The following is a 20668-nucleotide window of genomic DNA, read 5'->3' as shown; positions in this document are numbered from 1 at the left end:
GACTCAAGGGGCTAAGCTTCCTTCGTTCACGATGTGAATCTGTGTATTCTGGGCCTCATATGAGGGCGTGCGTTCGAATCCCACTTCTGACACGATATGTTTTATGAAAATAACTGGAAGAGATGTAGTTTTAAAACGTCCAAATTACACAAAACCATATCAGGATTGCCGAGCTGTCTAAGGCTACAGATTCAAGGGTTCTTAGTTTCATTGGATCACGATGTGAATCTGTGAATTGAGGTCCTCGTATGAGGGCGTGGGTTCGAATTCCACTTCTGACACGATATGTTTTATGAAAATAACTGGAAGAGATGTAATTTTAAAACGTCCAAATTACACTAAACCACGTCAGGATGGCCGAGCGGTCTAAGGCGCCAGACTCAAGGGGCTGAGCTTCCTTCGTTCACGATGTGAATCTGTGAATTCTGGTCCTCGTATGAGGGCGTGGGTTCGAATCCCACTTTTGACACGATATGTTTTATAAAAATAACTGGAAGAGATGTAATTTTAAAACGTCCAAATTACACTAAACCACGTCAGGATGACCGAGCGGTCTAAGGCGACAGACTCACGGGTTCTTAGTTTCATTGGTTCACGATGTCAATCTGTGTGTTCGGGGCCTCGTATGAGGGCGTGGGTTCGAATCCCACGACTGACACGAAATGTTTTATGAAAATAACTGGAAGAGATGTAATTTTAAAACGTCCAAATTGCACAACATCACGTAAGGATGGCCGAGCGGTCTAAGGCGCCAGACTCAAGGGGCTTAGCTTCCTTCGTTCACGATGTGAATCTGTGAATTCTGGTCCTCGTATGAGGGCGTGGGTTCGAATCCCACTTTTGACACGATATGTTTTATGAAAATAACTGGAAGAGATGTAATTTTAAAGCGTCCAAGTTACACAAAATCACGTCAGGATGGCCGAGCGGTCTTAGGCGCCAGACTCAAGGGGCTTAGCTTCCTTCGTTCACGATGTGAATCTGTGAATTCTGATCCTCGTATGAGGGCGTGGGTTCGAATCCCACTTCTGACACGATATGTTTTATGAAAATAACTGGAAGAGATGTAATTTTAAAACGTCCAAATTACACTAAACCACGTCAGAATGACCGAGCGGTCTAAGGCGACAGACTCAAGTGTTCTTAGTTTCATTGGTTCACGATGTCAATCTGTGTATTCTGGTCCTCGTTTGAGGGCGTGGGTTCGAATCTCACTTCGAACACGATATGTTTTATGAAAATAACTGGAAGAGAAGTAATTTTAAACGTCTAAATGACTTAAAACCACGTCAGGAAGGCCGAGCGGTGTAAGGCGCCAGACTCAAGGGGCTTAGCTTCCTTCGTTCACGATGTGAATCTGTGAATTCTGGTCCTCGTATGAGGGCGTGGGTTCGAATCCCACTACTGACACGATATGCTTTATGAAAATAACTGGAAGAGATGTAATTTTAAAACGTTCAAATTACACTAAACCACGTCAGGATGATCGAGCGGTCTAAGGCGACAGACTCAAGGGTTCTTAGTTTCATTGGTTCACGATGTCAATCTGAGTGTTCGGGGCCTCGTATGAGGGCGTGGGTTCGAATCCCACTTCTGAAACGATATGTTTTATGAAAATAACTGGAAGAGATGTAATTTTAAAACGTCCAAATTACACAACATCACGTCAGGATGGCCGAGCGGTCTAAGGCGCCAGACGCAAGGGGCTTAGCTTGCTTCGTTAACGTTGTGAATCTGTGTATTCTGGTCCTCGTTTGAGGGCGTGGGTTCGTATCTCACTTCGAACACGATATGTTTTATGAAAATAGCTGGAAGAGATGTAATTTTAAACGTCTAAATGACTAAAAACCACGTCAGGATGGCCGAGCGGTGTAAGGCGCCAGACTCAAGGGGCTTAGCTTCCTTCGTTCACGATGTGAATCTGTGTATTCTGGCGTGTATGAGGGCGTGCGTTCGAATCCCACTTCTGACACGATATGTTTTATGAAAATAACTGGAAGAGATGTAGTTTTAAAACGTCCAAATTACACAAAACCATATCAGGATTGCCGAGCTGTCTAAGGCTACAGATTCAAGGGTTCTTAGTTTCATTGGATCACGATGTGAATCTGTGTATTCTGGTCCTCGTTTGAGACAGTGGGTTCGAATTCCACTTCTGACACGATATGTTTTATGAAAATAACTGGATGAGATGTAATTTTAAAACGTCCAAATTACACTAAACCACGTCAGGATGACCGAGCGGTCTAAGGCGACAGACTCAAGGGTTCTTAGTTTCATTGGTTCACGATGTGTATCTGTGTGTTCGGGGCCTCGTATGAGGGCGTGGGTTCGAATCCCACTTCTGACACGATATGTTTTATGAAAATAACTGGAAGAGATGTAATTTTAAAACGTCCAAATTACACAACATCACGTCAGGATGGCCGAGCGGTCTAAGGCGCCAGACGCAAGGGGCTTAGCTTGCTTCGTTAACGTTGTGAATCTGTGTATTCTGGTCCTCGTTTGAGGGCGTGGGTTCGTATCTCACTTCGAACACGATATGTTTTATGAAAATAGCTGGAAGAGATGTAATTTTAAACGTCTAAATGACTTAAAACCACGTCAGGATGGCCGAGCGGTGTAAGGCGCCAGACTCAAGGGGCTAAGCTTCCTTCGTTCACGATGTGAATCTGTGTATTCTGGGCCTCATATGAGGGCGTGCGTTCGAATCCCACTTCTGACACGATATGTTTTATGAAAATAACTGGAAGAGATGTAGTTTTAAAACGTCCAAATTACACAAAACCATATCAGGATTGCCGAGCTGTCTAAGGCTACAGATTCAAGGGTTCTTAGTTTCATTCGATCACGATGTGAATCTGTGAATTGAGGTCCTCGTATGAGGGCGTGGGTTCGAATTCCACTTCTGACACGATATGTTTTATGAAAATAACTGGAAGAGATGTAATTTTAAAACGTCCAAATTACACTAAACCACGTCAGGATGGCCGAGCGGTCTAAGGCGCCAGACTCAAGGGGCTGAGCTTCCTTCGTTCACGATGTGAATCTGTGAATTCTGGTCCTCGTATGAGGGCGTGGGTTCGAATCCCACTTTTGACACGATATGTTTTATAAAAATAACTGGAAGAGATGTAATTTTAAAACGTCCAAATTACACTAAACCACGTCAGGATGACCGAGCGGTCTAAGGCGACAGACTCACGGGTTCTTAGTTTCATTGGTTCACGATGTCAATCTGTGTGTTCGGGGCCTCGTATGAGGGCGTGGGTTCGAATCCCACGACTGACACGAAATGTTTTATGAAAATAACTGGAAGAGATGTAATTTTAAAACGTCCAAATTGCACAACATCACGTAAGGATGGCCGAGCGGTCTAAGGCGCCAGACTCAAGGGGCTTAGCTTCCTTCGTTCACGATGTGAATCTGTGAATTCTGGTCCTCGTATGAGGGCGTGGGTTCGAATCCCACTTTTGACACGATATGTTTTATGAAAATAACTGGAAGAGATGTAATTTTAAAACGTCCAAATTACACTAAACCACGTCAGGATGACCGAGCGGTCTAAGGCGACAGACTCAAGGGTTCTTAGTTTCATTGGTTCACGATGTGAATCTGTGTATTCTGGTCCTCGTTTGAGAGAGTGGGTTCGAATTCCACTTCTGACACGATATGTTATATGAAAATAACTGGAAGAGATGTAATTTTAAAACGTAGAAATTACACAACATCACGTCAGGATGGCCGAGCGGTCTAAGGCGCCAGACTCAAGGGGCTTAGCTTCGTTCGTTCACGATGTGAATCTGTGTTATTCTGGGCCTCGTATGAGGGCGTGGGTTGGAATCCCACTTCTGACACGATATGTTTTATGAAAATAACTGGAAGAGATGTAATTTTAAAATTTCCAAATTACACTAAACCACGTCAGGATGACCGAGCGGTCTAAGGCGACAGACTCAAGGGTTCTTAGTTTCATTGGTTCACGATGTGAATCTGTGTATTCTGGGCCTCGTTTGAGAGAGTGGGTTCGAATTCCACTTCTGACACGATATGTTTTATGAAAATAACTGGATGAGATGTAATTTTAAAACGTCCAAATTACACTAAACCACGTCAGGATGACCGAGCGGTCTAAGGCGACAGACTCAAGGGTTCTTAGTTTCATTGGTTCACGATGTCAATCTGTGTGTTTTGGGCCTCGTATGATGGCGTGGGTTCGAAACCCACTTCTAACACGATATGTTTTATGAAAATAACTGGAAGAGATGTAATTCTAAAACGTCCAAATTACACAAAACCATGTCAGGATTGCCGAGCGGTCTAAGGCTACAGATTCAAGGGTTCTTAGTTTCATTGGTTCACGATGTCAATCTGTGTATTCTGGGCCTCGTATGAGGGCGTAGGTTCGAATCCCACTTCTGACACGATATGTTTTATGAAAATAACTGGATGAGATGTAATTTTAAAACGTCCAAATTACACTAAACCACGTCAGGATGACCGAGCGGTCTAAGGCGACAGACTCAAGGGTTCTTAGTTTCATTGGTGCACGATGTCAATCTGTGTGTTTTGGGCCTCGTTTGAGGGTGTGGGTTCGAATTCCACTTCTGAAACGATATGTTTTATGAAAATAACTGGAAGAGATGTAATTTTAAACGTCTAAATGACTTAAAACCACGTCAGGATGGCCGAGCGGTGTAAGGCGCCAGACTCAAGGGGCTCAGCTTCCTTCGTTCACGATGTGAAACTGTGTTATTCTGGGCCTCGTATGAGGGCGTGGGTTCGAATCCCACTTCTGACACGATATGTTTTATGAAAATAACTGGAAGAGATGTAATTTTAAAGCGTCCAAATTACACTAAACCACGTCAGGATGACCGAGCGGTCTAAGGCGACAGACTCAAGGGTTCTTAGTTTCATTGGTTCACGATGTCAATCTGTGTGTTCGGGGCCTCGTATGAGGGCGTGGGTTCGAATCCTACTTCTGACACGATATGTTTTATGAAAATAACTGGAAGAGATGTAATTTTAAAACGTCCAAATTACACAACATCACGTCAGGATGGCCGAGCGGTCTAAGGCGCCAGACGCAAGGGGCTTAGCTTGCTTCGTTAACGTTGTGAATCTGTGTATTCTGGTCCTCGTTTGAGGGCGTGGGTTCGAATCTCACTTCGAACACGATATGTTTTATGAAAATAACTGGAAGAGATGTAATTTTAAACGTCTAAATGACTTAAAACCACGTCAGGATGGCCGAGCGGTGTAAGGCGCCAGACTCAAGGGGCTTAGCTTCCTTCGTTCACGATGTGAATCTGTGTATTCTGGGCCTCATATGAGGGCGTGCGTTCGAATCCCACTTCTGACACGATATGTTTTATGAAAATAACTGGAAGAGATGTAGTTTTAAAACGTCCAAATTACACAAAACCATATCAGGATTGCCGAGCTGTCTAAGGCTACAGATTCAAGGGTTCTTAGTTTCATTGGTTCACGATGTCAATCTGTGTATTCTGGGCCTCGTATGAGGGCGTGGGTTCGAATCCCACTTCTGACACGATATGTTTTATGAAAATAACTGGAAGAGATGTAATTTTAAAACTCTAAATTACACAAAATCACGTCAGGATGGCCGAGCGGTCTAAGGCGCCAGGCTCAAGGGGCTTAGCTTCCTTCGTTCACGATGTGAATCTGTGTTATTCTGGGCCTCGTATGAGGGCGTGGGTTCGAATCCCACTTCTGACACGATATGTTTTATGAAAATAACTGGAAGAGATGTAGTTTTAAAACGTCCAAATTACACAAAACCATATCAGGATTGCCGAGCTGTCTAAGGCTACAGATTCAAGGGTTCTTAGTTTCATTGGATCACGATGTGAATCTGTGTATTCTGGGCCTCATATGAGGGCGTGCGTTCGAATCCCACTTCTGACACGATATGTTTTATGAAAATAACTGGAAGAGATGTAGTTTTAAAACGTCCAAATTACACAAAACCATATCAGGATTGCCGAGCTGTCTAAGGCTACAGATTCAAGGGTTCTTAGTTTCATTGGATCACGATGTGAATCTGTGTATTCTGGTCCTCGTTTGAGAGAGTGGGTTCGAGTTCCACTTCTGACACGATATGTTTTATGAAAATAACTGGAAGAGATGTAATTTTAAAACGTCCAAATTACACAAAACCATGTCAGGATTGCCGAGCGGTCTAAGGCTACAGATTCAAGGGTTCTTAGTTTCATTGGTTCACGATGTCAATCGGTGTATTCTGGGCCTCGTATGAGGGCGTGGGTTCGAATCCCACTTCTGACACGATATGTTTTATGAAAATAACTGGAAGAGATGTAATTTTAAAACTCTAAATTACACAAAATCACGTCAGGATGGCCGAGCGGTCTAAGGCGCCAGGCTCAAGGGGCTTAGCTTCCTTCGTTCACGATGTGAATCTGTGTTATTCTGGGCCTCGTATGAGGGCGTGGGTTCGAATCCCACTTCTGACACGATATGTTTTATGAAAATAACTGGAAGAGATGTAATTTTAAAACGTCCAAATTACACAATACCATGTCAGGATTGCCGAGCTGTCTAAGGCTACAGATTCAAGGGTTCTTAGTTTCATTGGAACACGATGTGAATCTGTGAATTCTGGTCCTCGTATGAGGGCGTGGGTTCGAATTCCACTTCTGACACGATATGTTTTATGAAAATAACTGGAAGAGATGTAATTTTAAAACGTCCAAATTACACTAAACCACGTCAGGATGACCGAGCGGTCTAAGGCGACAGACTCAAGGGTTCTTAGTTTCATTGGTTCACGATGTGAATCTGTGTATTCTGGGCCTCGTTTGAGAGAGTGGGTTCGAATTCCACTTCTGACACGATATGTTATATGAAAATAACTGGAAGAGATGTAATTTTAAAACGTCCAAATCACACTAAACCACGTCAGGATGACCGAGCGGTCTAAGGCGACAGACTCAAGGGTTCTTAGTTTCATTGGTTCACGATGTCAATCTGTGTGTTCTGGGCCTCGTATGAGGGCGTGGGTTCAAATCTCACTTCTGACACGATATGTTTTATGAAAATAACTGGAAGAGATGTAATTTTAAAACGTCCAAATTACACAAAATCACGTCAGGATGGCCGAGCGGTCTAAGGCTACAGATTCAAGGGTTCTTAGTTTCATTGGTTCACGATGTCAATCTGTGTATTCTGGGCCTCGTATGAGGGCGTGGGTTCGAATCCCACTTCTGACACGATATGTTTTATGAAAATAACTGGAAGAGATGTAATTTTAAAACTCTAAATTACACAAAATCACGTCAGGATGGCCGAGCGGTCTAAGGCGCCAGGCTCAAGGGGCTTAGCTTCCTTCGTTCACGATGTGAATCTGTGTTATTCTGGGCCTCGTATGAGGGCGTGGGTTCGAATCCCACTTCTGACACGATATGTTTTATGAAAATAACTGGAAGAGATGTAGTTTTAAAACGTCCAAATTACACAAAACCATATCAGGATTGCCGAGCTGTCTAAGGCTACAGATTCAAGGGTTCTTAGTTTCATTGGATCACGATGTGAATCTGTGTATTCTGGGCCTCATATGAGGGCGTGCGTTCGAATCCCACTTCTGACACGATATGTTTTATGAAAATAACTGGAAGAGATGTAGTTTTAAAACGTCCAAATTACACAAAACCATATCAGGATTGCCGAGCTGTCTAAGGCTACAGATTCAAGGGTTCTTAGTTTCATTGGATCACGATGTGAATCTGTGTATTCTGGTCCTCGTTTGAGACAGTGGGTTCGAGTTCCACTTCTGACACGATATGTTTTATGAAAATAACTGGAAGAGATGTAATTTTAAAACGTCCAAATTACACAAAACCATGTCAGGATTGCCGAGCGGTCTAAGGCTACAGATTCAAGGGTTCTTAGTTTCATTGGTTCACGATGTCAATCGGTGTATTCTGGGCCTCGTATGAGGGCGTGGGTTCGAATCCCACTTCTGACACGATATGTTTTATGAAAATAACTGGAAGAGATGTAATTTTAAAACTCTAAATTACACAAAATCACGTCAGGATGGCCGAGCGGTCTAAGGCGCCAGGCTCAAGGGGCTTAGCTTCCTTCGTTCACGATGTGAATCTGTGTTATTCTGGGCCTCGTATGAGGGCGTGGGTTCGAATCCCACTTCTGACACGATATGTTTTATGAAAATAACTGGAAGAGATGTAATTTTAAAACGTCCAAATTACACAATACCATGTCAGGATTGCCGAGCTGTCTAAGGCTACAGATTCAAGGGTTCTTAGTTTCATTGGAACACGATGTGAATCTGTGAATTCTGGTCCTCGTATGAGGGCGTGGGTTCGAATTCCACTTCTGACACGATATGTTTTATGAAAATAACTGGAAGAGATGTAATTTTAAAACGTCCAAATTACACTAAACCACGTCAGGATGACCGAGCGGTCTAAGGCGACAGACTCAAGGGTTCTTAGTTTCATTGGTTCACGATGTGAATCTGTGTATTCTGGGCCTCGTTTGAGAGAGTGGGTTCGAATTCCACTTCTGACACGATATGTTATATGAAAATAACTGGAAGAGATGTAATTTTAAAACGTCCAAATCACACTAAACCACGTCAGGATGACCGAGCGGTCTAAGGCGACAGACTCAAGGGTTCTTAGTTTCATTGGTTCACGATGTCAATCTGTGTGTTCTGGGCCTCGTATGAGGGCGTGGGTTCAAATCTCACTTCTGACACGATATGTTTTATGAAAATAACTGGAAGAGATGTAATTTTAAAACGTCCAAATTACACAAAATCACGTCAGGATGGCCGAGCGGTCTAAGGCGCAAGACTCAAGGGTTCTTAGTTTCATTGGTTCACGATGTGAATCTGTGTATTCTGGTCCTCGTTTGAGAGAGTGGGTTCGAATTCCACTTCTGACACGATATGTTATATGAAATTAACTGGAAGAGATGTAATTTTAAAACGTAGAAATTACACAACATCACGTCAGGATGGCCGAGCGGTCTAAGGCGCCAGACTCAAGGGGCTTAGCTTCCTTCGTTCACGATGTGTATCTGTGTATTCCGGTCCTCGTTTGAGGGCGTGGGTTCGAATTCCACTTCTGAAACGATATGTTTTATGAAAATAACTGGAAGAGATGTAATTTTAAAACGTCCAAATTACACAACATCACGTCAGGATGGCCGAGCGCTCTAAGGCGCCAGACTCAATGGGCTTAGCTTCCTTCGTTCACGATGTGAATCTGTGAATTCTGGTCCTCGTATGAGGGTGTGGGTTCGAATCCCACTTCTGACACGATATGTTTTATGAAAATAACTGGAAGAGATGTAATTTTAAAATTTCCAAATTACACTAAACCACGTCAGGATGACCGAGCGGTCTAAGGCGACAGACTCAAGGGTTCTTAGTTTCATTGGTTCACGATGTGAATCTGTGTATTCTGGGCCTCGTTTGAGAGAGTGGGTTCGAATTCCACTTCTGACACGATATGTTATATGAAAATAACTGGAAGAGATGTAATTTTAAAACGTCCAAATTACACAACATCACGTCAGGATGGCCGAGCGGTCTAAGGCGCCAGACTCAAGGGGCTTAGCTTCCTTCGTTCACGATGTGAATCTGTGAATTCTGGTCCTCGTATGAGGGCGTGGGTTCGAATCCCACTTCTGACACGATATGTTTTATGAAAATAACTGGAAGAGATGTAATTTTAAAACGTCCAAATTACACTAAACCACGTCAGGATGAACGAGCGGTCTAAGGCGACAGACTCAAGGGTTCTTAGTTTCATTGGTTCACGATGTCAATCTGTGTGTTCTGGGCCTCGTATGAGGGCGTGGGTTCGAATCTTACTTCTGACACGATATGTTTTATGAAAATAACTGGAAGAGATGTAATTTTAAAACGTCCAAATTACACAAAATCACGTCAGGATGGCCGAGCGGTCTAAGGCGCAAGACTCAAGGGGCTTAGCTTCCTTCGTTCACGATGTGAATCTGTGTTATTCTGGGCCTCGTATGAGGGCGTGGGTTCGAATCCCACTTCTGACACGATATGTTTTATGAAAATAACTGGAAGAGATGTAATTTTAAAACGTCCAAATTACACAAAACCATGTCAGGATTGCCGAGCTGTCTAAGGCTACAGATTCAAGGGTTCTTAGTTTCATTGGATCACGATGTGAATCTGTGTATTCTGGGCCTCATATGAGGGCGTGCGTTCGAATCCCACTTCTGACACGATATGTTTTATGAAAATAACTGGAAGAGATGTAGTTTTAAAACGTCCAAATTACACAAAACCATATCAGGATTGCCGAGCTGTCTAAGGCTACAGATTCAAGGGTTCTTAGTTTCATTGGATCACGATGTGAATCTGTGTATTCTGGTCCTCGTTTGAGACAGTGGGTTCGAGTTCCACTTCTGACACGATATGTTTTATGAAAATAACTGGAAGAGATGTAATTTTAAAACGTCCAAATTACACAAAACCATGTCAGGATTGCCGAGCGGTCTAAGGCTACAGATTCAAGGGTTCTTAGTTTCATTGGTTCACGATGTCAATCTGTGTATTCTGGGCCTCGTATGAGGGCGTGGGTTCGAATCCCACTTCTGACACGATATGTTTTATGAAAATAACTGGAAGAGATGTAATTTTAAAACTCTAAATTTCACAACATCACGTCAGGATGGCCGAGCGCTCTAAGGCGCCAGACTCAAGGGGCTTAGCTTCCTTCGTTCACGATGTGAATCTGTGAATTCTGGTCCTCGTATGAGGGTGTGGGTTCGAATCCCACTTCTGACACGATATGTTTTATGAATATAACTGGAAGAGATGTAATTTTAAAATTTTCAAATTACACTAAACCACGTCAGGATGACCGAGCGGTCTAAGGCGACAGACTCAAGGGTTCTTAGTTTCATTGGTTCACGATGTGAATCTGTGTGTTCTGGGCCTCGTATGAGGGCGTGGGTTCAAATCCCACTTCTGACACGATATGTTTTATGAAAATAACTGGAAGAGATGTAATTTTAAAACGTCCAAATTACTCAAAATCACGTCAGGATGGCCGAGCGGTCTAAGGCGCAAGACTCAAGGGGCTTAGCTTCCTTCGTTCACGATGTGAATCTGTGAATTCTGGTCCTCGTATGAGGGCGTGGGTTCGAATCCCACTTCTGACACTATATGTTTTATGAAAATAACTGGAAGAGATGTAATTTTAAAACGTCCAAATTACACTAAACCACGTCAGGATGACCGAGCGGTCTAAGGCGACAGACTCAAGGGTTCTTAGTTTCATTGGTTCACGATGTGAATCTGTGTATTCTGGTCCTCGTTTGAGAGAGTGGGTTCGAATTCCACTTCTGACACGATATGTTATATGAAATTAACTGGAAGAGATGTAATTTTAAAACGTAGAAATTACACAACATCACGTCAGGATGGCCGAGCGGTCTAAGGCGCCAGACTCAAGGGGCTTAGCTTCCTTCGTTCACGATGTGTATCTGTGTATTCCGGTCCTCGTTTGAGGGCGTGGGTTCGAATTCCACTTCTGAAACGATATGTTTTATGAAAATAACTGGAAGAGATGTAATTTTAAAACGTCCAAATTACACAACATCACGTCAGGATGGCCGAGCGCTCTAAGGCGCCAGACTCAAGGGGCTTAGCTTCCTTCGTTCACGACGTGAATCTGTGAATTCTGGTCCTCGTATGAGGGTGTGGGTTCGAATCCCACTTCTGACACGATATGTTTTATGAAAATAACTGGAAGAGATGTAATTTTAAAATTTCCAAATTACACTAAACCACGTCAGGATGACCGAGCGGTCTAAGGCGACAGACTCAAGGGTTCTTAGTTTCATTGGTTCACGATGTGAATCTGTGTATTCTGGGCCTCGTTTGAGAGAGTGGGTTCGAATTCCACTTCTGACACGATATGTTATATGAAAATAACTGGAAGACATGTAATTTTAAAACGTCCAAATTACACAACATCACGTCAGGATGGCCGAGCGGTCTAAGGCGCCAGACTCAAGGGGCTTAGCTTCCTTCGTTCACGATGTGAATCTGTGAATTCTGGTCCTCGTATGAGGGCGTGGGTTCGAATCCCACTTCTGACACGATATGTTTTATGAAAATAACTGGAAGAGATGTAATTTTAAAACGTCCAAATTAGACTAAACCACGTCAGGATGAACGAGCGGTCTAAGGCGACAGACTCAAGGGTTCTTAGTTTCATTGGTTCACGATGTCAATCTGTGTGTTCTGGGCCTCGTATGAGGGCGTGGGTTCGAATCCCACTTCTGACACGATATGTTTTATGAAAATAACTGGAAGAGATGTAATTTTAAAACGTCCAAATTACACAAAACCATGTCATGATTGCCGAGCTGTCTAAGGCTACAGATTCAAGGGTTCTTAGTTTCATTGGGTCAAGATGTGAGTCTGTGTATTCTGGTCCTCGTTTGAGAGAGTGGGTTCGAATTCCACTTCTGACACGATATGTTGTATGAAAATAACGGGAAGAGATGTAATTTTAAAACGTCCAAATTACACTAAACCACGTCAGGATGACCGAGCGGTCTAAGGCGACAGACTCAAGGGTTCTTAGTTTCATTGGTTCACGATGTGAATCTGTGTATTCTGGGCCTCGTTTGAGAGAGTGGGTTCGAATTCCACTTCTGACACGATATGTTATATGAAAATAACTGGAAGAGATGTAATTTTAAAACGTCCAAATCACACTAAACCACGTCAGGATGACCGAGCGGTCTAAGGCGACAGACTCAAGGGTTCTTAGTTTCATTGGTTCACGATGTCAATCTGTGTGTTCTGGGCCTCGTATGAGGGCGTGGGTTAAATCCCACTTCTGACACGATATGTTTTATGAAAATAACTGGAAGAGATGTAATTTTAAAACGTCCAAATTACACAAAATCACGTCAGGATGGCCGAGCGCTCTAAGGCGCCAGACTCAATGGGCTTAGCTTCCTTCGTTCACGATGTGAATCTGTGAATTCTGGTCCTCGTTTGAGGGCGTGGGTTCGAATTCCACTTCTGAAACGATATGTTTTATGAAAATAACTGGAAGAGATGTAATTTTAAAACGTCCAAATTACACAACATCACGTCAGGATGGCCGAGCGCTCTAAGGCGCCAGACTCAATGGGCTTAGCTTCCTTCGTTCACGATGTGAAGCTGTGAATTCTGGTCCTCGTATGAGGGTGTGGGTTCGAATCCCACTTCTGACACGATATGTTTTATGAAAATAACTGGAAGAGATGTAATTTTAAAATTTCCAAATTACACTAAACCACGTCAGGATGACCGAGCGGTCTAAGGCGACAGACTCAAGGGTTCTTAGTTTCATTGGTTCACGATGTGAATCTGTGTATTCTGGGCCTCGTTTGAGAGAGTGGGTTCGAATTCCACTTCTGACACGATATGTTATATGAAAATAACTGGAAGAGATGTAATTTTAAAACGTCCAAATTACACAACATCACGTCAGGATGGCCGAGCGGTCTAAGGCGCCAGACTCAAGGGGCTTAGCTTCCTTCGTTCACGATGTGAATCTGTGAATTCTGGTCCTCGTATGAGGGCGTGGGTTCGAATCCCACTTCTGACACGATATGTTTTATGAAAATAACTGGAAGAGATGTAATTTTAAAACGTCCAAATTACACTAAACCACGTCAGGATGAACGAGCGGTCTAAGGCGACAGACTCAAGGGTTCTTAGTTTCATTGGTTCACGATGTCAATCTGTGTGTTCTGGGCCTCGTATGAGGGCGTGGGTTCGAATCTTACTTCTGACACGATATGTTTTATGAAAATAACTGGAAGAGATGTAATTTTAAAACGTCCAAATTACACAAAATCACGTCAGGATGGCCGAGCGGTCTAAGGCGCAAGACTCAAGGGGCTTAGCTTCCTTCGTTCACGATGTGAATCTGTGTTATTCTGGGCCTCGTATGAGGGCGTGGGTTCGAATCCCACTTCTGACACGATATGTTTTATGAAAATAACTGGAAGAGATGTAATTTTAAAACGTCCAAATTACACAAAACCATGTCAGGATTGCCGAGCTGTCTAAGGCTACAGATTCAAGGGTTCTTAGTTTCATTGGATCACGATGTGAATCTGTGTATTCTGGGCCTCATATGAGGGCGTGCGTTCGAATCCCACTTCTGACACGATATGTTTTATGAAAATAACTGGAAGAGATGTAGTTTTAAAACGTCCAAATTACACAAAACCATATCAGGATTGCCGAGCTGTCTAAGGCTACAGATTCAAGGGTTCTTAGTTTCATTGGATCACGATGTGAATCTGTGTATTCTGGTCCTCGTTTGAGACAGTGGGTTCGAGTTCCACTTCTGACACGATATGTTTTATGAAAATAACTGGAAGAGATGTAATTTTAAAACGTCCAAATTACACAAAACCATGTCAGGATTGCCGAGCGGTCTAAGGCTACAGATTCAAGGGTTCTTAGTTTCATTGGTTCACGATGTCAATCTGTGTATTCTGGGCCTCGTATGAGGGCGTGGGTTCGAATCCCACTTCTGACACGATATGTTTTATGAAAATAACTGGAAGAGATGTAATTTTAAAACTCTAAATTACACAACATCACGTCAGGATGGCCGAGCGCTCTAAGGCGCCAGACTCAAGGGGCTTAGCTTCCTTCGTTCACGATGTGAATCTGTGAATTCTGGTCCTCGTATGAGGGTGTGGGTTCGAATCCCACTTCTGACACGATATGTTTTATGAAAATAACTGGAAGAGATGTAATTTTAAAATTTTCAAATTACACTAAACCACGTCAGGATGACCGAGCGGTCTAAGGCGACAGACTCAAGGGTTCTTAGTTTCATTGGTTCACGATGTGAATCTGTGTGTTCTGGGCCTCGTATGAGGGCGTGGGTTCAAATCCCACTTCTGACACGATATGTTTTATGAAAATAACTGGAAGAGATGTAATTTTAAAACGTCCAAATTACACAAAACCATGTCATGATTGCCGAGCTGTCTAAGGCTACAGATTCAAGGGTTCTTAGTTTCATTGGGTCAAGATGTGAGTCTGTGTATTCTGGTCCTCGTTTGAGAGAGTGGGTTCGAATTCCACTTCTGACACGATATGTTGTATGAAAATAACTGGAAGAGATGTAATTTTAAAACTCTAAATTACACAACATCACGTCAGGATGGCCGAGCGCTCTAAGGCGCCAGACTCAAGGGGCTTAGCTTCCTTCGTTCACGACGTGAATCTGTGAATTCTGGTCCTCGTATGAGGGTGTGGGTTCGAATCCCACTTCTGACACGATATGTTTTATGAAAATAACTGGAAGAGATGTAATTTTAAAATTTCCAAATTACACTAAACCACGTCAGGATGACCGAGCGGTCTAAGGCGACAGACTCAAGGGTTCTTAGTTTCATTGGTTCACGATGTGAATCTGTGTATTCTGGGCCTCGTTTGAGAGAGTGGGTTCGAATTCCACTTCTGACACGATATGTTATATGAAAATAACTGGAAGACATGTAATTTTAAAACGTCCAAATTACACAACATCACGTCAGGATGGCCGAGCGGTCTAAGGCGCCAGACTCAAGGGGCTTAGCTTCCTTCGTTCACGATGTGAATCTGTGAATTCTGGTCCTTGTATGAGGGCGTGGGTTCGAATCCCACTTCTGACACGATATGTTTTATGAAAATAACTGGAAGAGATGTAATTTTAAAACGTCCAAATTAGACTAAACCACGTCAGGATGAACGAGCGGTCTAAGGCGACAGACTCAAGGGTTCTTAGTTTCATTGGTTCACGATGTCAATCTGTGTGTTCTGGGCCTCGTATGAGGGCGTGGGTTCGAATCCCACTTCTGACACGATATGTTTTATGAAAATAACTGGAAGAGATGTAATTTTAAAACGTCCAAATTACACAAAACCATGTCATGATTGCCGAGCTGTCTAAGGCTACAGATTCAAGGGTTCTTAGTTTCATTGGGTCAAGATGTGAGTCTGTGTATTCTGGTCCTCGTTTGAGAGAGTGGGTTCGAATTCCACTTCTGACACGATATGTTGTATGAAAATAACGGGAAGAGATGTAATTTTAAAACGTCCAAATTACACTAAACCACGTCAGGATGACCGAGCGGTCTAAGGCGACAGACTCAAGGGTTCTTAGTTTCATTGGTTCACGATGTGAATCTGTGTATTCTGGGCCTCGTTTGAGAGAGTGGGTTCGAATTCCACTTCTGACACGATATGTTATATGAAAATAACTGGAAGAGATGTAATTTTAAAACGTCCAAATCACACTAAACCACGTCAGGATGACCGAGCGGTCTAAGGCGACAGACTCAAGGGTTCTTAGTTTCATTGGTTCACGATGTCAATCTGTGTGTTCTGGGCCTCGTATGAGGGCGTGGGTTAAATCCCACTTCTGACACGATATGTTTTATGAAAATAACTGGAAGAGATGTAATTTTAAAACGTCTAAATTACACAAAATCACGTCAGGATGGCCGAGCGGTCTAAGGCGCAAGACTCAAGGGGCTTAGCTTCCTTCGTTCACGATGTGAATCTGTGAATTCTGGTCCTCGTATGAGGGCGTGGGTTCGAATCCCACTTCTGACACGATATGTTTTATGAAAATAACTGGAAGAGATGTAATTTTAAAACGTCCAAATTAGACTAAACCACGTCAGGATGAACGAGCGGTCTAAGGCGACAGACTCAAGGGTTCTTAGTTTCATTGGTTCACGATGTGAATCTGTGTATTCTGGTCCTCGTTTGAGAGAGTGGGTTCGAATTCCACTTCTGACACGATATGTTATATGAAAATAACTGGAAGACATGTAATTTTAAAACGTCCAAATTACACAACATCACGTCAGGATGGCCGAGCGGTCTAAGGCGCCAGACTCAAGGGGCTTAGCTTCCTTCGTTCACGATGTGAATCTGTGAATTCTGGTCCTCGTATGAGGGCGTGGGTTCGAATCCCACTTCTGACACGATATGTTTTATGAAAATAACTGGAAGAGATGTAATTTTAAAACGTCCAAATTAGACTAAACCACGTCAGGATGAACGAGCGGTCTAAGGCGACAGACTCAAGGGTTCTTAGTTTCATTGGTTCACGATGTCAATCTGTGTGTTCTGGGCCTCGTATGAGGGCGTGGGTTCGAATCCCACTTCTGACACGATATGTTTTATGAAAATAACTGGAAGAGATGTAATTTTAAAACGTCCAAATTACACAAAACCATGTCATGATTGCCGAGCTGTCTAAGGCTACAGATTCAAGGGTTCTTAGTTTCATTGGGTCAAGATGTGAGTCTGTGTATTCTGGTCCTCGTTTGAGAGAGTGGGTTCGAATTCCACTTCTGACACGATATGTTGTATGAAAATAACGGGAAGAGATGTAATTTTAAAACGTCCAAATTACACTAAACCACGTCAGGATGACCGAGCGGTCTAAGGCGACAGACTCAAGGGTTCTTAGTTTCATTGGTTCACGATGTGAATCTGTGTATTCTGGGCCTCGTTTGAGAGAGTGGGTTCGAATTCCACTTCTGACACGATATGTTATATGAAAATAACTGGAAGAGATGTAATTTTAAAACGTCCAAATCACACTAAACCACGTCAGGATGACCGAGCGGTCTAAGGCGACAGACTCAAGGGTTCTTAGTTTCATTGGTTCACGATGTCAATCTGTGTGTTCTGGGCCTCGTATGAGGGCGTGGGTTAAATCCCACTTCTGACACGATATGTTTTATGAAAATAACTGGAAGAGATGTAATTTTAAAACGTCCAAATTACACAAAATCACGTCAGGATGGCCGAGCGGTCTAAGGCGCAAGACTCAAGGGGCTTAGCTTCCTTCGTTCACGATGTGAATCTGTGAATTCTGGTCCTCGTATGAGGGCGTGGGTTCGAATCCCACTTCTGACACTATATGTTTTATGAAAATAACTGGAAGAGATGTAATTTTAAAACGTCCAAATTACACTAAACCACGTCAGGATGACCGAGCGGTCTAAGGCGACAGACTCAAGGGTTCTTAGTTTCATTGGTTCACGATGTGAATCTGTGTATTCTGGTCCTCGTTTGAGAGAGTGGGTTCGAATTCCACTTCTGACACGATATGTTATATGAAATTAACTGGAAGAGATGTAATTTTAAAACGTAGAAATTACACAACATCACGTCAGGATGGCCGAGCGGTCTAAGGCGCCAGACTCAAGGGGCTTAGCTTCCTTCGTTCACGATGTGTATCTGTGTATTCCGGTCCTCGTTTGAGGGCGTGGGTTCGAATTCCACTTCTGAAACGATATGTTTTATGAAAATAACTGGAAGAGATGTAATTTTAAAACGTCCAAATTACACAAAACCATGTCAGGATTGCCGAGCGGTCTAAGGCTACAGATTCAAAGGTTCTTAGTTTCATTGGTTCACGATGTCAATCTGTGTTATTCTGGGCCTCGTATGAGGGCGTGGGTTCGAATCCCACTTCTGACACGATATGTTTTATGAAAATAACTGGAAGAGATGTAATTTTAAAACGTCCAAATTACACAATACCATGTCAGGATTGCCGAGCTGTCTAAGGCTACAGATTCAAGGGTTCTTAGTTTCATTGGAACACGATGTGAATCTGTGAATTCTGGTCCTCGTATGAGGGCGTGGGTTCGAATTCCACTTCTGACACGATATGTTTTATGAAAATAACTGGAAGAGATGTAATTTTAAAACGTCCAAATTACACTAAACCACGTCAGGATGACCGAGCGGTCTAAGGCGACAGACTCAAGGGTTCTTAGTTTCATTGGTTCACGATGTGAATCTGTGTATTCTGGGCCTCGTTTGAGAGAGTGGGTTCGAATTCCACTTCTGACACGATATGTTATATGAAAATAACTGGAAGAGATGTAATTTTAAAACGTCCAAATCACACTAAACCACGTCAGGATGACCGAGCGGTCTAAGGCGACAGACTCAAGGGTTCTTAGTTTCATTGGTTCACGATGTCAATCTGTGTGTTCTGGGCCTCGTATGAGGGCGTGGGTTAAATCCCACTTCTGACACGATATGTTTTATGAAAATAACTGGAAGAGATGTAATTTTAAAACGTCCAAATTACACAAAATCACGTCAGGATGGCCGAGCGGTCTAAGGCGCAAGACTCAAGGGGCTTAGCTTCCTTCGTTCACGATGTGAATCTGTGAATTCTGGTCCTCGTATGAGGGCGTGGGTTCGAATCCCACTTCTGACACTATATGTTTTATGAAAATAACTGGAAGAGATGTAATTTTAAAACGTCCAAATTACACTAAACCACGTCAGGATGACCGAGCGGTCTAAGGCGACAGACTCAAGGGTTCTTAGTTTCATTGGTTCACGATGTGAATCTGTGTATTCTGGTCCTCGTTTGAGAGAGTGGGTTCGAATTCCACTTCTGACACGATATGTTATATGAAATTAACTGGAAGAGATGTAATTTTAAAACGTAGAAATTACACAACATCACGTCAGGATGGCCGAGCGGTCTAAGGCGCCAAACTCAAGGGGCTTAGCTTCCTTCGTTCACGATGTGTATCTGTGTATTCCGGTCCTCGTTTGAGGGCGTGGGTTCGAATTCCACTTCTGAAACGATATGTTTTATGAAAATAACTGGAAGAGATGTAATTTTAAAACGTCCAAATTACACAACATCACGTCAGGATGGCCGAGCGCTCTAAGGCGCCAGACTCACGGGGATTAGCTTCCTTCGTTCACGATGTGAATCTGTGAATTCTGGTCCTCGTATGAGGGTGTGGGTTCGAATCCCACTTCTGACACGATATGTTTTATGAAAATAACTGGAAGAGATGTAATTTTAAAATTTCCAAATTACACTAAACCACGTCAGGATGACCGAGCGGTCTAAGGCGACAGACTCAAGGGTTCTTAGTTTCATTGGTTCACGATGTGAATCTGTGTATTCTGGTCCTCGTTTGAGAGAGTGGGTTCGAATTCCACTTCTGACACGATATGTTATATGAAATTAACTGGAAGAGATGTAATTTTAAAACGTAGAAATTACACAACATCACGTCAGGATGGCCGAGCGGTCTAAGGCGCCAGACTCAAGGGGCATAGCTTCCTTCGTTCAAGATGTGTATCTGTGTATTCCGGTCCTCGTTTGAGGGCGTGGGTTCGAATTCCACTTCTGAAACGATATGTTTTATGAAAATAACTGGAAGAGATGTAATTTTAAAATTTCCAAATTACACTAAACCACGTCAGGATGACCGAGCGGTCTAAGGCGACAGACTCAAGGGTTCTTAGTTTCATTGGTTCACGATGTGAATCTGTGTATTCTGGTCCTCGTTTGAGAGAGTGGGTTCGAATCCCACTTCTGACACGATATGTTTTATGAAAATAACTGGAAGAGATGTAATTTTAAAACGTCCAAATTACACAACATCACGTCAGGATGGCCGAGCGCTCTAAGGCGCCAGACTCAAGGGGCTTAGCTTCCTTCGTTCACGATGTGAATCTGTGAATTCTGGTCCTCGTATGAGGGTGTGGGTTCGAATCCCACTTCTGACACCATATGTTTTATGAAAATAACTGGAA

General features: G+C 43.0%; 9 non-coding genes across 9 annotated transcripts; all 9 read left to right on the top strand.

Annotated features, from left to right (window-relative positions):
• The first annotated feature begins 347 nt into the window (after positions 1–347).
• On the top strand, positions 348–469 carry TRNAL-CAA (transfer RNA leucine (anticodon CAA)). Its single transcript has 2 exons — positions 348–385; positions 424–469. It is a non-coding gene; the product is annotated as a tRNA-Leu (tRNA).
• Positions 470–2980: 2511 nt separating this feature from the next.
• TRNAL-CAA (transfer RNA leucine (anticodon CAA)) lies at positions 2981–3102 on the top strand. The gene is made up of 2 exons: positions 2981–3018; positions 3057–3102. It is a non-coding gene; the product is annotated as a tRNA-Leu (tRNA).
• Positions 3103–4678: 1576 nt separating this feature from the next.
• Positions 4679–4801, top strand: TRNAL-CAA (transfer RNA leucine (anticodon CAA)). Its single transcript has 2 exons — positions 4679–4716; positions 4756–4801. It is a non-coding gene; the product is annotated as a tRNA-Leu (tRNA).
• Positions 4802–9583: 4782 nt separating this feature from the next.
• TRNAL-CAA (transfer RNA leucine (anticodon CAA)) lies at positions 9584–9705 on the top strand. The gene is made up of 2 exons: positions 9584–9621; positions 9660–9705. It is a non-coding gene; the product is annotated as a tRNA-Leu (tRNA).
• Positions 9706–12034: 2329 nt separating this feature from the next.
• On the top strand, positions 12035–12156 carry TRNAL-CAA (transfer RNA leucine (anticodon CAA)). Its single transcript has 2 exons — positions 12035–12072; positions 12111–12156. It is a non-coding gene; the product is annotated as a tRNA-Leu (tRNA).
• A 1386-nt stretch (positions 12157–13542) lies between these two features.
• Positions 13543–13664, top strand: TRNAL-CAA (transfer RNA leucine (anticodon CAA)). Its single transcript has 2 exons — positions 13543–13580; positions 13619–13664. It is a non-coding gene; the product is annotated as a tRNA-Leu (tRNA).
• A 1952-nt stretch (positions 13665–15616) lies between these two features.
• On the top strand, positions 15617–15738 carry TRNAL-CAA (transfer RNA leucine (anticodon CAA)). The gene is made up of 2 exons: positions 15617–15654; positions 15693–15738. It is a non-coding gene; the product is annotated as a tRNA-Leu (tRNA).
• Positions 15739–16936: 1198 nt separating this feature from the next.
• TRNAL-CAA (transfer RNA leucine (anticodon CAA)) lies at positions 16937–17058 on the top strand. Its single transcript has 2 exons — positions 16937–16974; positions 17013–17058. It is a non-coding gene; the product is annotated as a tRNA-Leu (tRNA).
• Positions 17059–19765: 2707 nt separating this feature from the next.
• TRNAV-CAC (transfer RNA valine (anticodon CAC)) lies at positions 19766–19887 on the top strand. The gene is made up of 2 exons: positions 19766–19803; positions 19842–19887. It is a non-coding gene; the product is annotated as a tRNA-Val (tRNA).
• Positions 19888–20668: the final 781 nt, after the last annotated feature.

Source organism: Phalangium opilio, unplaced genomic scaffold, assembly GCF_054372755.1.
Source record: "Phalangium opilio isolate 3A_F unplaced genomic scaffold, DU_Popi_V2 ptg000039l_1, whole genome shotgun sequence".
In the NCBI taxonomy this organism is placed as follows: domain Eukaryota; kingdom Metazoa; phylum Arthropoda; class Arachnida; order Opiliones; family Phalangiidae; genus Phalangium; species Phalangium opilio.
The sequence above is the reverse complement of the archived record's forward strand: the minus strand, read 5'-3'. Positions and strand labels throughout refer to the sequence as shown.